The following is a 14,450-nucleotide window of genomic DNA, read 5'->3' as shown; positions in this document are numbered from 1 at the left end:
TCCCGTGAATACGTGTCTGATCAGGAAATATCAAACGTGGGATGTGAGTACCGATACGCTTGTTCGAGAAGTCGGAGCATGCTCGTGTAGGCATCGCTTAAGTGATCGTCTGCTTCGGAGATCGATTCCTCGGGGAGGAGGTTTTTTTTTTTATTTCGGCTGGACCCCTTTTTCTTTTGGGCTGCCTACGTATCCCTTTGTGGGAATCAAGCCATTCGTAGTTCTTAGATTGTGAGTAAAATTGGCCTTTGAGGCGCATTTACTCGGTTTTTGTTTTAGCGAGAGAACGTGACCGTTGACCGTTCTTTCGCCGTTTTTTTTTTTTTTTTTTAAAGCGAGTAAAAGTGGCCTTAGTGGCGCGTTTACTCGGTAAGGCGTTCGTCTTGACTAAGGATGGAAGAGGCGGAGATGTTTGGAGTTCCAAGCTCTCGGTATTGCTTCGCCTGTTGAAGTCTCGAGGCGGTATACTCCTGGTTTGATGACTTCAATTATCTTGTATGGTCCTTCCCAGTTGGCTCCAAGCTTGCCGGCTTTCCACTCCTTAGTATTTTCGAAGACCTTTCTTAAGACAAGATTGCCCATTTCGAGGGGACGCGATTTGACCTTTTTGTTGTAGTAGCTCTCGATTTGATGCTGGTAATTCTGGATACGGAGTAGTGCTTGGTCGCGCTTTTCCTCGATGTCGTCGAGTGCGTCGAGCAGCATGTCGCGGTTGAGTTCGACGTTTTGTGGCATTCGCCATCGGCGCAAACTCGTCACATTCACTTCTGCGGGAGCCATTGCCTCGACACCGTAGGCCATCGAGAAGGGTGTAGCCTTCGTCGCTCCGCGAGGAGTTGTTCTGTGGGACCACAAGACACCGTCTAGTTCATCTGCCCAGCAACCTTTCTTTAAGTTGAGTCGTTTCTTCAGACCATCGATGATGGTCTTGTTCGTCGACTCGACATGGCCGTTACTTTGCGGGTTTCTCGGGGTCGACATGTTGAGTCGAATTCGCCATCTGTCGCAAAATCCCTTGAAGTGATGCGAGATGAATTGTGAACCGTTGTCTGTAATGATCTCGTATGGGAGCCCATGTCGGCAGATTATGTTCTTCCAGACGAAGTTTTGCACCTCCTTGTCGGTGATGCTGGCATAGGCTTCGGCTTCAACCCGCTTGGTGAAGTAATCTGTGAGGACCAGGATGAACTTCTTTTTGCGAGATGCCGGCATCGGACCGATTATGTCCATTCCCCATCGCATGAATGGGTATGGAGCAGTTATGGTATGAAGGAACTCCGTTGGGCTGTGTATGGTGGAAGCGTGACGATGGCATTTGTCGCATTTGCGCACGTATGTCTCGCAGTCGGCGTTCATGGTTGGCCAGTAGAGTCCGCCCGAGTGATTGCCTGCTGCTCCTTCATGTGTTTCGGCCATGACTAGTCTCGTTTCTTCGCCGGAGATACATTTGAGTAGCACCTTCGTCGCGGTCCATCGGTGTAGTTCCCCGTCCATTTGTCGCACTTGCGCACGTTTATAGTCGCCCTGATGTTTCGTCCTTGACCTAATTTACGCCATCTTGGTGGGCCTCCTCTGCTGGGCCGAAAAGCCCGTAGGCGTCCGAGCAGCCGCTGAGCCGAATATACTTCAGTCGACGATGATCGACTAAAAGTACTCAAGAGTCAAGTCGAGAGACCTGACTCTTGAGCCGACCGATCGTCGCTCTACCTAGTCCGGGCCAGGCCTTTCTATTCTTCGGGTCTTGTGGGGTGGTCAAATCCATCCTCTACAATTGCATGTAGAAATTTTAATTTCATCTAACCTTCGACTTCAAATCTGTTGAACATAGGTTTGGTTCTGAATGAGAATTAAATTTGTTTTTTTTTGTGTAGGAGAATTTCCTGAATTGAAGGAGAATGAGAGGCGTTAGAAGATATTTCTTGAAGCTGGGTGGACCAAAGGTTTCCGCTTGAGAAGACAATGAAGATTCTTCCTGGTGGTGGAGCTGATGAAAGCAAAATAGGCGTTGAACAAGTCAGGTGAACTCTGACTCAATACGTATTCCTTTATCAAAGCTTCGATGTCTGACCCTGATGTGAGTTGATATTTTCCGTAAAGTTTTGTTTTTTTCTTATGTTGGAACTTTGGGCGAGAGACCGATAGCGAACAAGTACCGCGAGGTAAAAATGAAAAGGACTTTGAAAAGAGAGTCAAAGAGTGCTTGAAATTGTCGGGAGGGAGTTTAAGTTGTTGTTGTGCTCTAGATGGAGAATATGGTTCACTTTCTTGCTGATATTGGGGATGGTGTACTTATATGTTTTATTCTGTGTTTGTGTTGATAGGGAATGCTCAAAGCTTCTAGCTTTACATCACTCTGAGGTGCGGAGAGAGAGCAGGTTACGTGTTGTGTACATAAATACTCTTAAGATCGAGAACGGCGGAGGTGTTTCATCAGCCAAGTCTCTCTTGAGTGCTGCTCCTCTTTCTTTATGCTTAAGTGATTTGACGGGAAAAGAGTCGTTCCTCATATTTGAAAACTTTTGTTATAAGTTCAAATGTAGTAATGAATACTTTTTTGTATTGGTTCAACTTTTCTATGATTAATAAATAAGCTTTCTGATTGCCTGATTATGTTTGCTTGCTTCGTGCTGTGTAATATGTTGTCAAAACAATCTTAATGATCTCATTTAGTATGAGCTTAAACAAATATTAATGATCTCATTGTGGGGGACCAGAACAACATATTTGATCTGAGTTCTCTAGTTTGAGTCTTGTTCTTGTGATGCCAAATTGTGTATTTGTGTGTGAACCAGGTGATGTGTCCAACATGACTCTTGAAATAATGTGTAATTTATTGATTTCTAGATTTTATAACGTCCAAGCCTTTTTCTATATCATATGTGATATAACTTCCGAGCGTCTTTCCCAAAGGGATATTCGACAAAGAGGCACTACGACTCATGGCATTGAACTTGTTTTGATTACGAGGATTGCAACAAGACCATGAAATGAAACAACTTGATAAGGAATAAAAGATGGATGAAAAAGATGACGGAAATTACCAAAACCTTATCTAATTCTAATCTTAATTAATCTAAAAATAAACCAGTTTTGAAATTAATGTAAATCGGGTCGAAACTGAACATTAAATTAAGTTTGGTTTATATAAACCTAGATTTTTCTCAATAAATCTGCCACAACATAAATTTAAAAAGTATGCCACCACTTAAACAAAAAGTCTACCAACAATTTTAAGTCGGATATATAACTCTGCCGTAAGAAAATAAGTCGAACATAAAAAAATAAATTTGTACATAAGAAAATAAGTTGACCACAAAAATCTACCATTTATAACAAATCTGCTACCTCATTCGACATACATATTTTTAAAAATCTGTTTTCTATTAAAATCGGACAATTAACCCTGCCGTGGAAACAAATCTGACGTTTATAAGAAAGTCTGACACCACTTTAACGGTAGATTTTTTTTTCTATACAGATTTTATACACAGACTTATTATTCGTCAGATATATTTTTTTTGAAAATAAATATGCCGTCGATCAAATGTTAAGGGTATTTTGGTAATATTTTTTTTTGTTATAACTATGGACAAGGACAATTTTGACCAGAAAAATATTCTAATAATTTTTTAAAAATATGAATCATTCTAGTAATAACACAATTAATTTGTGTCATTTAGTAAACTTCCCAAAAAACAATATAAAGTCTTAAAACTAGGTCCCTGTTATAAACCAAGTGGTGATCGACCCATATCAGGCCCAAACCGTCCGGCTCATCAGCTATCCATCCGGCCCATTCGCTAATAACTTAGGCGAATGAGAGTTTACATTTATCTATACTTGATGCTTATCCTTTTCCATATGTATTTAGGATAAGTACTATTTCTTATTCCTATTAGGAATAAGATTTCCTTTTCTCTTATGACGGTCTAAATAAGACGGTCTAATACTTGTATATATATAGACCTTTGGTCATGAGTAATAATAAGCTTACACATCATCTCTTTTACAACACATTATCAGCACGAGTTTCTAAACTCCCTGAGCAAATCGAAAAACTCCTAAACCTAAAACCTAGTCGACGACCTTGAACCCTAACCCGACGAACCCTAATCTGTTCTTGCAAGCGTTCCAGCTCGTGGTCATCCGATCAGCCTCAACCCTAAGGTCTTTCTGATACTAGACAAACATAGCCTCAGCTCCATCCATTTTCAGCTTGCATCCCGGAAAGCTACAGCTCACGGTCCCCGATCAGCCAGCTCGCGACCCGGCAGCGATCAGCTCGCGCAACTTCAACTCCAACTCGTTCCAGCTCGCGTCCGTTCGAGGTTCTCTTGGTGGTCCGGTTTCTACAATCTGCAAACAAAAGGTAACCCTAATTCTAAGAACATGAGAATTGAATTTGGATTGTTTGTAAAGATTGAAATCCTAAAAACTAATCTCTAAGATAAAACCCTAGGATAATAGATCAAACCCTAAAAGAGTAAATCGGAGCTCGAATAAGTCTGATCCCTTAAACCCTAAATCGAGATTGATCCATTGATCAATTAAAATCATAACCTTAAAGGTTTTGAATCTCAAATCAAATCCCTTTGATCAAAGATGAAAGTTTCGAAATCCCTAAAACTCCAAATTGGAAAATCGGTTTTAATTTTGATTTGAAACTTAATTGTTTGTTTGATCACCTGGAACTATTGATTAGGATTGTTTAAACCTGAATCTAAATTTCTTGACTTGATTAAAACCCTAATGACCTTGTTTTATCACTTTGAAATCGAATTCGATTGTCGCCGTGTGGCCTTAATACATTCTAGGTTAAATTGTTCTAGATCATCATCCGTGGCCGTGTGGCCTTGTTGCATCCATATCTGAACCTGATCACTACTGATTGATTGCAATTGAACTTAGATCTAATTCTAGGGATGATGTTGAATTGAACTAAATAGCTGTGTGGCTTGTTCTATTACTTGGCCGATTGGTTTGTTTGTTTGTTTTGATTGAATCATGAACTGATAGAAACCAACCACCTTAGGATTGCAATTACATGTAAGACTATATGCATTAACCCTAAATTGAATCTTGGCCGTGTGGCTTCTTTTTCTTGGCCGTGTGGCCTAACCATTCCGATGCATTGTTCATACTCGCGGCCTTGTGCCCTTGATAGATCACATTGTTTGCATCATATGATTGAAAGCCGTGTGGCTTGATGCATCATCGCTTGGCCGTGTGGCCTAGAGAGACACCATATCTGAATGGTCGTGTGACCTTGCTTGCATATCTCATGAACCGATCTCTAGGATCGTTGTATCACATTATATGGCCGTGTGGCCTAAGCATCACATATAGACCTAGCATTCTCGACTTGTTTCGCACCATGATCGAGTAGTAAAGTGTTTTGGTCGAGAGACTTATGAAATCATATGCACTGATTATTTTGAATTGGTTGCATCCTAAATCATGAATTGATTGATAATATGGTTTCAGATGCCGAGATTTGAGCCTTTGGATTATGCCATTCTAAATCCCTCTGGAGAAAATTATCTAGAATGGGCAATGAACACTTCAGTTGTCCTGAAATCAAGAGGACTCGGAAGGAGTATCATTCAGGGTGATTATGCAACTGAAAGTGAAAAGTATAGGGCCATGAAAATTATGCGCCATCATCTCACTGGAGATCTAAGAAATCAGTACCTAAATATTGAGAATCCTCGTGACCTTTGGACATAATTGAAATCCAGATACACAATGGTGTTATTACCAAAAGTCAGGCATGAATGGATGAGTCTCAGATTCCAGGACTTGGAGTCTGTGGATGAATATCATTTTGCTTTGTCCAAAATCATTTACAAACTGAGACTATGTGCTGAAGTGGTAACAGAGGAGGATTTACTGGAAAAGGTCTTCCTCACAGCCGATCCAAGAGATCTATTGTTACAACATATCTATAGAGAAAAAGTTTTCACCACCTATAATGATCTGCTCTCGTGCCTATTACTAACTGAGCAGAGTAATCAGTTGCTAAAAAGAAATAGTGAGAAGAGATATCCTGAAGCAAATAAGACTGATATGAATCAGGATGAATCCAAGGCAGCCGTGTCCAATGTAACTGATGGTGTGGCCGGCATGTCTATTGACTAAAGAAAGATCTCGACATTCTAATTGTGTTTTAAGTCTTTGATTTGTGTTTTGCTTTAAACCTAATTGTCATTCACGATTTTATATATAATAATAGAATTGATTTGAGTTCATTACTATTATATCTTGCCTGATCTTACTTAATAATGTGAATGATTGATAAAGAAATCACCTAAAAGGCATTATGGTACGGTATAGTAGCCTAGTAAGAAATTTATGGCTAAGGCATTGCCTAAAGGGAATTATATACACCCAAGAATGTATGACCCATTGAGTTAATATGGTTTCCAAATAGAAACAATGGGCAAAAGGAAACAAGTTCCTTCAGATTTAAGAAAGAAAGAAAACACCTAAGACCCTTTAAGAAAGTGGTCAAGACTATACCTATGTAATCTACTGATCAAAACTATGCTACAGATCAGTATGATAAGAGGCAAGAGCCGTGGTGATCATACTGATATATCCCACGAAAATTATACACTTTATGGCAAGACCGGATTAGCCATCCTAGTCTAAACTTGATGCAAAGATTGATATTGAGAAGACACAAAGAGTTATCCCATAAGATCTCACGTTGTGAAACATGTACACAAAGGAAAACTCATTAGGCTTTATTGTCCTAAGCATCACGAAATTATAGTATGTTCATGAGGGGGAGAGAGGATAAAACCGTGATACATGATCAATACTACAAATTCATGAACCATGGTCTATGACCATGATATAAACGGCTTGGCCGTGCAGTCCATTACCTATAAGGATCGGACATCCATCCTAAAGCTTAGGGACATCATGGATTTACATGTATATAAAGTGAAAATATATCAGGCCATATAAGTGAGCATAGATATTCCCATCTCAGATTGAATACGGGTCATAAACCCGACATACACCATCTTAAGAGACTTTGAATAAACCACCACAGACATATGTGCCGTCTAAGATGGAACCTCAGAAGAGGATTGGGAATATATGTTGGATAAGAGTATGACTTTCTCCCACGACTTCTAAGAGACCTTGAGCCAAATATGGGTGATCAGAAAGTGGCCAGGTACACGGATTGCATGATCAATGAATCCGACTATCCAACATTAAAAGGAGAAAGCTATAAGCTGGTAAAGAGTAAAGAATGATAAGAAACAGAATGGTATCAACCATCATTGTCTTGGCAAAGATCCTCGGATTAGAATTATAGACGTCCAAAGAAAGAAAAGATTATACATAGCTAGCTAATCGAGATGCCAGACACTGACCCGAAAAGAAAAGAAAAGAATGACTAAGTCATAACCAGCTTAGCACCAAACGAAATCTGATGTCCTAGAAAGAGACACAGTCAAGTTGCTACAGAGTCTATACAAGATAGACCAAAGTGTTCCATAAGATAAGGAACCTCGGAAAGAAAAAGAGAAAGGTGCATAGAATACAAATCCGAGGTCATAAGGAAACCATACCAGACATTGAAAAAAGGTTGTGCAGCTAAACATCTAAGGTACCAAACCATGTAGCTTGGGACGCCTAGCTGCTAGGTAACAAAGGTCCTGGATAATGAAATCCCAAATCGATCAGATCATGTCTGGAACACAATGGAACCATAGATAAGTGTCGACAAATAAAGATATATTTGTACATAAGAGAGTAGCACTTGAACATAAAGATATAAACGAGGATCAAAGCCCACGAAAGAGTACTCATAAAGATTAGATTGAAAAGATAAACGTGGGGTTTAAAGTATCTATAAAGAAGAGATAGGCATATTGGCCATACATACATATACAAAAACGCCATCTGATATAAACCAGTGAAACAGATGGGTCTTGTGAGGGAAAAGAAACCGTGAGATATGGTACATGATCACGAGGTTTAAAGGTGTTCATGTTTCCTACTAACAACATACGATCATAGCTGGTTACACAAGGATACTCACAAAGACCATGGAACAGATTATAAGGAGATAAACTCCTATGTGGTGGATGTTGCTACACAATTTCGAAATTGACAAAGGTCTGGTCATAAGAAAGAAATTAGATTGACATATAAAGATGTAGTTGATATTACGTGTATACGCACACCAAATAACCTAATGTGCACGCTACCACAATCGAATGGTATGTCAATGTATCACTTTAGGATCGAATCCATAGAGACCAACGATTACACTTTATCTTTATGGGATCAATGCTTAGCTAAAACAATGATGGGGTTTTGAGGTTGATTTCGTAACAATAAAGTAAGAGATTGATTTAAGATTTCAGATGATTAAAATGCTAGCCTAGGGTGGTTTGGTCGGGTGTTAAACAGGTGTGAGCCAAACAATTATTCAAGTTCAATTAAGAGCAAGTCTAGAACTCGGATCACTCAAAAAGAACAATCCACTGTCGTGGTACTGCCCCCTATGCTGATCGATCTTGATACCTAAACTCTCGTTTGGATCAAGATGCGACGGCAAGCAATAGAGATCAAGTCCGATATGTTCACAAAACACCCTAATATCTACTTTCGCTGATTAGGGATGCAATGCTCATTCAAGTTATGTCTAGCAACCTATAACACTTTTGATGAATAGATTAAACCTAGAATCAGGCACTAAGTGGTTAACTTGATGCAAGCCTTAAGAACAACAGTGAATGAAGACAATCGATTTATAACTTATTTATGTCAAGCTCACGGATCTAACACCCTAACACCCTAGACTAAGCAAGGTGACTACTCAGCCATAGCTACAGAGAACACAAAGATAACAGATGAAGAAAACATGTTGAATCAATAAAATAAAAGAGATAGGGCTCAGGATTCTTCTGAAGAGTGTAGAGATCCTTCTCCCTTTACAATAAGCAAATCCAACAATGGAGTTTTCGGGTCTGGTTCCTCTCTGTAAACTAGCGTAAAATGATAAAGAGAAACAGAAAATATGATATATCAAAGCCACAGGCGGCTAGGAGAGAAAATAGGGATAATTAGGGCAAATCCCGTAATGATTGTAGTTTCCTTAAAAATCTCTGCCGCTGGAACACTCACTCGGAACAGTCACTCGGGTTGCTCCGCTATCTGACTGTTCTGCGTGAAAACCACCAAATTGCATTGCTTTCTGCCTCTTTTGTTCCAGCTGGTCCATCTCCCATCCAATGCAACTCCAGACCTGTAATGACTCCAAAAGGACTAGAAAGACTCGATAAAGACTTGAAGACCAATTTAAAATCATATATACAAGATGTATAAAACACCATATATCAATTCCCCCAGACTTAGATCCTTGTTTGTCCTCAAACAATGTCAAGTATCAAGAACATGGAGAAAGGTTTGAAAGTGTGGGAACTCTCCTATTCTCAGCAACCATACTTTAACCACGAATCTCTGAACCATACAAGCAGTAAAACAAGGACAACACACCCTTACCGGAACCCCACTGACTGCTGTTCAAAAATCGGCTCCATACTCTTCATCTCAAACCTGAAAAAGCAACACTATCGAGACAGAACTCCCTACATTCATTTAAGAGTAGCGTGAGCTTCTCATCACAGGCATCATTCAGGGTAGACGGTCTAGGTGTGGAACAAGCTATTTAATGGTGGAGTTAAAAGTGTTTAGGGGCTACCATTTCATTGAAGAGGATGCAGGATATCACACAAAATGACAAGAGAGGATAGATCCATTGATGTCCACAGCCTCTACTCGTTTTTGCTCTATCTGGTGCGACTGTTCTGATGACGGAACAGACAACTGATTGTTCTGCATTCCACTTTCCTTTTGGTACCCACTCCTTTGCTCGATCTTTCCAGTGGCTCATATTTCTTTGATCTCATCCCCTTCTCCATCACCTTATTTTGGTTTTTTTTTTTTTTTTTTTTTTTGAAGACTGATATGGTGATGTGACAATGAAGGAGGTCATACATGATGGTTCTGAGTGCCACTGGTGGTTCTGATTTCGCAACCATTCTAGTTCTCCACCCCTGCTCTTGCGCAGTTCATTGGTTATGGAGCGGTTGCTCCCTTAATCTGCTTGTTCTCCTTTCTGCCATAATTTCTGGAGCAGTAACGGGTAGGAGGCTGCGTTGATCCTTTCCTCTCCGACCTTTTTGCACATATCTGCACATATGACACTGAAAAACAAATGCATGAAGGTGGAATAAAGGCTAAGGTGCAGGGTGGGAACTAGCTAAAGATGAGCTAGCCACTCAGGATCAGCAAGATGGATAAAAAGGATAAGAAGTCCTGAGTGTGTTCTCGTTTCCCTGATCTAATGCCCATAACAAGAAGAATTTCAGTTAAGATTAGGTTCAAGTAAGGTGGAGTTAAGTCTACCCAAGGTAACCTGATCGGCTGAGAACTTCTGGAGAATCAAGTGAGATATGTCAGGGTGTTCCAGGTCCACATGTGTGTCTTTCGCCACTGCTACGGTCACTGAATAAGATAACTAAAGCACAAGGTGGTCAGTGATCAACACAGAATAAGGTCCTAATTCCCACAAAGTTTTGACTGACTCAATAAAAACTGATTCAAATTGACCCAAAAGAAAAAAAAAGAAAGAAACGAGTTAGTAAACGACGAAAACCCTCCCCCAGACCTACTTCACAACGTCCCTGGTGTGAAAATAAATCAGAGAGAAGGTGAAAACAAGAATAAACAATTTTTTTTTTTTGGTTGAGATACTTACCTGAGTGGGGCGGGCACTCCATGAAAATTCTGGGTGTTCTATCGTCAGATGGTCGCCTGGAACAGCCGCTCTTTTCAGAGGGCAGGTTGTTCCATTGCTGCAATCCAGAATTTTTGAAGTATCTCGGGTTTTTCTGCTTTTTGACCTGAAACTCAATAAACTAAAACAAAAAATAAGTAAACAAAAACAAAACGGACTTATATGTACACTTACCAGTGGGTTGCCTCCCACCAAGCGCTTGGTTTAAGTCACTAGCTGACTTGGTGATAGGGATCAATCTGGTTGAGCAGGAGGGCCTGTTCCAAAACAAGCTCCACAATCAGACATGTTCAGCTTCAAAACCCTGCTCAACAACCCTTTCACAGCAGCTTCCCCTTTCTCCTTCAGCTCATGTGTGAGAATGGCTCTGACTTTAGAGAACGGTTTGGAGGTACCCTTGCACTTTACCTCATACTCGATGGAGTTCTCATCACACTTGAGAGGTATCAAAGTCATTGTAGGATCTCCCTTGACCCTTTTCTTCTGGACTTTCTGTTTCACCCTTGAATTCCCTCTGAATTTAGTAGGATCAATGCTAGGATCTTCATCAGAGAACAGCCTGCTCTCACCCTTATCACCATGCTCCTTCTCTGGAACAACCTTCAGCTTTTCTACATCAAACACTGAGATGCAAGAGGCGTGTGATGAGGAAGATCTGGTGGGTACAGCCTTGTAGAAAACTTTCTTGTTGATGTTGGAGAAGCAGACTCTCTTGTTGGGCATATCGATGGTTGCTCCAACAGTAGCCATGAATGTCCTTCCAAATATCAAAGGCATCTCATGATCCTTGTTCATCTCAACAACTTGAAACTCAGCAGGAACAACGCATTCCCCTACTTGAACATGAAGGCTGCGGATGGTTCCATATGGGACTGCTCTGGAAGAGTTTGCAAAGGTCAGGGTCAGCTGAGAATGCTCAACATCAGCAATACCCAAATCGTCTACAATAGCCTTTGAGACGAGATTCACACAAGAACCAGAGTCACAAAGAGCGTCCTTGAAGGTTGTTCCTACGATGGAACATGGGAAAACAAACTTTCCAGGATCATCAACCTTACGCAATACCTTCAGTACTGGTGTAGACAGTGCTTTGGTATAGAGGACCTTGATCTCCTCTTGAGTCTCTCTACAGTTTCTAAAAAACTTGAGCAATGGACGAATCTGCAGAGCATCTTCAAATGTAAGTTCTTTAGGAAGCCTTCTCACCATCTTGTTAAAACCTATCAGCTGCTCTTCACTAATGGGATCCATCAGATGTCTAGGTGGAATTGGATAGGGAACCTTGGGAACATAGACTCGAGATGGTGGAGTCTCAGTAGGTTCGCTAGGAGCAGTCACTCCAGAGCTAGCAGACTGCTCTGCTCTCTCTTCTGCGCCTGGAGCAGTCTCAGCGAACGACTACTCTATTGCATTACAGTGCTCAGTCCTAGGATTTTTATCAGTTCTTTCAGGGAGCGTCTCTTGTTGCCTCTTGACACTCTCAACTGTTTGAGCAAGCTGAACATCGATCTTTCTTATATGGATCGCAAGATTGTCATACTTGTTATTCAGCTCAGTGAACATGTTGCCCATCTGGTGTCTATTTCCGTGGTTACCTGATTCAAAGCCTTGGCCTGAACCTGCTGACCCTGCAACAGCTGTTGCATCATCATACCCAGACCCTTCAGCTCATCTGGTTGACTGTTCCCGTTAGCTGGAACAGCTTGCTGATTCTCTGCGATTGTCGCTTGTTCTGGTTCTGAATATGCCCGGCCGTAGCTTGCTCCATGTTGAAGACGTGCCCTTGGTTATTTTTCAGTAGCTGATCAACCTTGGCAGTCAGCTCATCTATTTTCTGGGTGTCAGAACTGTTCCCTTTCTTGGAGCAATCACTCTCCTCTTTCTTATTAGCTGAGCTAGCAGCCATGTTCTCAATCAGCTTAAACGCTCCATCAGTGGTTTGAGTCATGAAGTCTCCATTGCTCGCAGAGTTTAGAGCACCTTGGTATTTCCAGTCCACTCCATCATAGAAAATGTCCAGGAGGTAATCATCATCAAATCCATGGTGAGGACATTCTCTGCGATAGTCATTGAAGCGCTCCCATGTGTCGCAGAAAGGCTCATCAGTGAGCTGTCTGAAGGAGGTGATCTTGTTCCTCAATGCAGTTGTTCTCGCCTTAGAGTAGAAATGGCTGAGGAACGCTGATCGGACCTGTTCCCATGAAGTGAGAGAGCCGGTAGGGAGAGAGTTCAACCACCGTGCAGCTTTTCCATCAAGAGAGAATGGGAATAACATGCACGTGATGTAGTCTGGTGGAACACCATTCACGCGAGTGAAACTGCAGACTTTTTCGAAGCTCTCAATATGCTCCATTGGAATCTCTGTAGAGAGACCAGAGAACACCTTTCTCTATACTAGACCGATCAAAGCAGGCTTGATCTCGAAGTCCTGCCTGGTGCAGAGTGGAGGAACAATGGCAGAGCGCGTAGTAGGGATGTTGCAAGGAATGTTTCTCTGCCCGATTGGAACAGTCTGCGCTTGTTGTTCCTGCCGCACGAGAGCAGCCTGTTCAGCAGCATCCTGCTGAGCTTGGATGGTCTGCTGCATTTGTTGCATCTGCTGCTTCATGAGTGCCATAGCCGCAGTGAGATCATCCTGATTGGCGTGATCACCCATAGTGGTGTCGGTTTGCCTTGGCTGTTGACGATTTGTTCTTTCTAACCTTGCTAGCTCGTGGTTGGTAAATGTAACTAACTCTCCTTGTGCGTTTCTCCGAGTATGTCTAGTGGTAATGCACCTGAAGAATTAACTGCAACAAAAAGGATAGAGCAAGTTAGAGGTCTTAGACTAAATAAATAACCAAAAAATAAAGGTAAAAAGATGGTCCCCGGCAACGGCGCCAATTTGATATTACGTGTATACGCACACCAAATAACCTAATGTGCACACTACCACAATCGAATGGTATGTCGATGTAGCACTTTAGGATCGAATCCACAGAGACCAACGATTACACTTTATCTTTATGAGATCAATGCTTAGCTAAAACAATGATGGGGTTTTGAGGTTGATTTCGTAACAATAAAGTAAGAGATTGATTTAAGATTTCAGATGATTAAAATGCTAGCCTAGGGTGGTTTGGTCGGGTGTTAAACAGGTGTGAGCCAAACAATTATTCAAGTTCAATTAAGAGCAAGTCTAGAACTCGGATCACTCAAATAGAACAATCCACTGTCGTGGTACTGCCCCCTATGCTGATCGATCTTGATACCTAAACTCTCGTTTGGATCAAGATGCGACAGCAAGCAATAGAGATCAAGTCCGATATGTTCACAAAACACCCTAATATCTACTTTCGCTGATTAGGGATGCAATGCTCATTCAAGTTATGTCTAGCAACCTATAACACTTTTGATGAATAGATTAAACCTAGAATCAGGCACTAAGTGGTTAACTTGATGCAAGCCTTAAGAACAACAGTGAATGAAGACAATCGATTTATAACTTATTTATGTCAAGCTCACGGATCTAACACCCTAACACCCTAGACTAAGCAAGGTGACTACTCAGCCATAGCTACAGAGAACACAGATATAACATATGAAGAAAACATGCTGAATCAATAAAATAAAAGAGATAGGGTTC

General features: G+C 41.1%; 1 non-coding gene across 1 annotated transcript; it reads left to right on the top strand.

The window, feature by feature from the left end:
- Positions 1-12,861: 12,861 nt before the first annotated feature.
- On the top strand, positions 12,862-12,968 carry LOC125589434. Its single transcript, XR_007325624.1, has one exon. It is a non-coding gene; the product is annotated as a small nucleolar RNA R71 (small nucleolar RNA).
- The last annotated feature ends 1,482 nt before the right edge of the window (positions 12,969-14,450 follow it).

The sequence above is a fragment of the Brassica napus genome, chromosome C6 (assembly GCF_020379485.1).
Source record: "Brassica napus cultivar Da-Ae chromosome C6, Da-Ae, whole genome shotgun sequence".
NCBI classification, from domain to species: domain Eukaryota; kingdom Viridiplantae; phylum Streptophyta; class Magnoliopsida; order Brassicales; family Brassicaceae; genus Brassica; species Brassica napus.
This window is presented reverse-complemented; position numbering and strand designations above follow the sequence as displayed.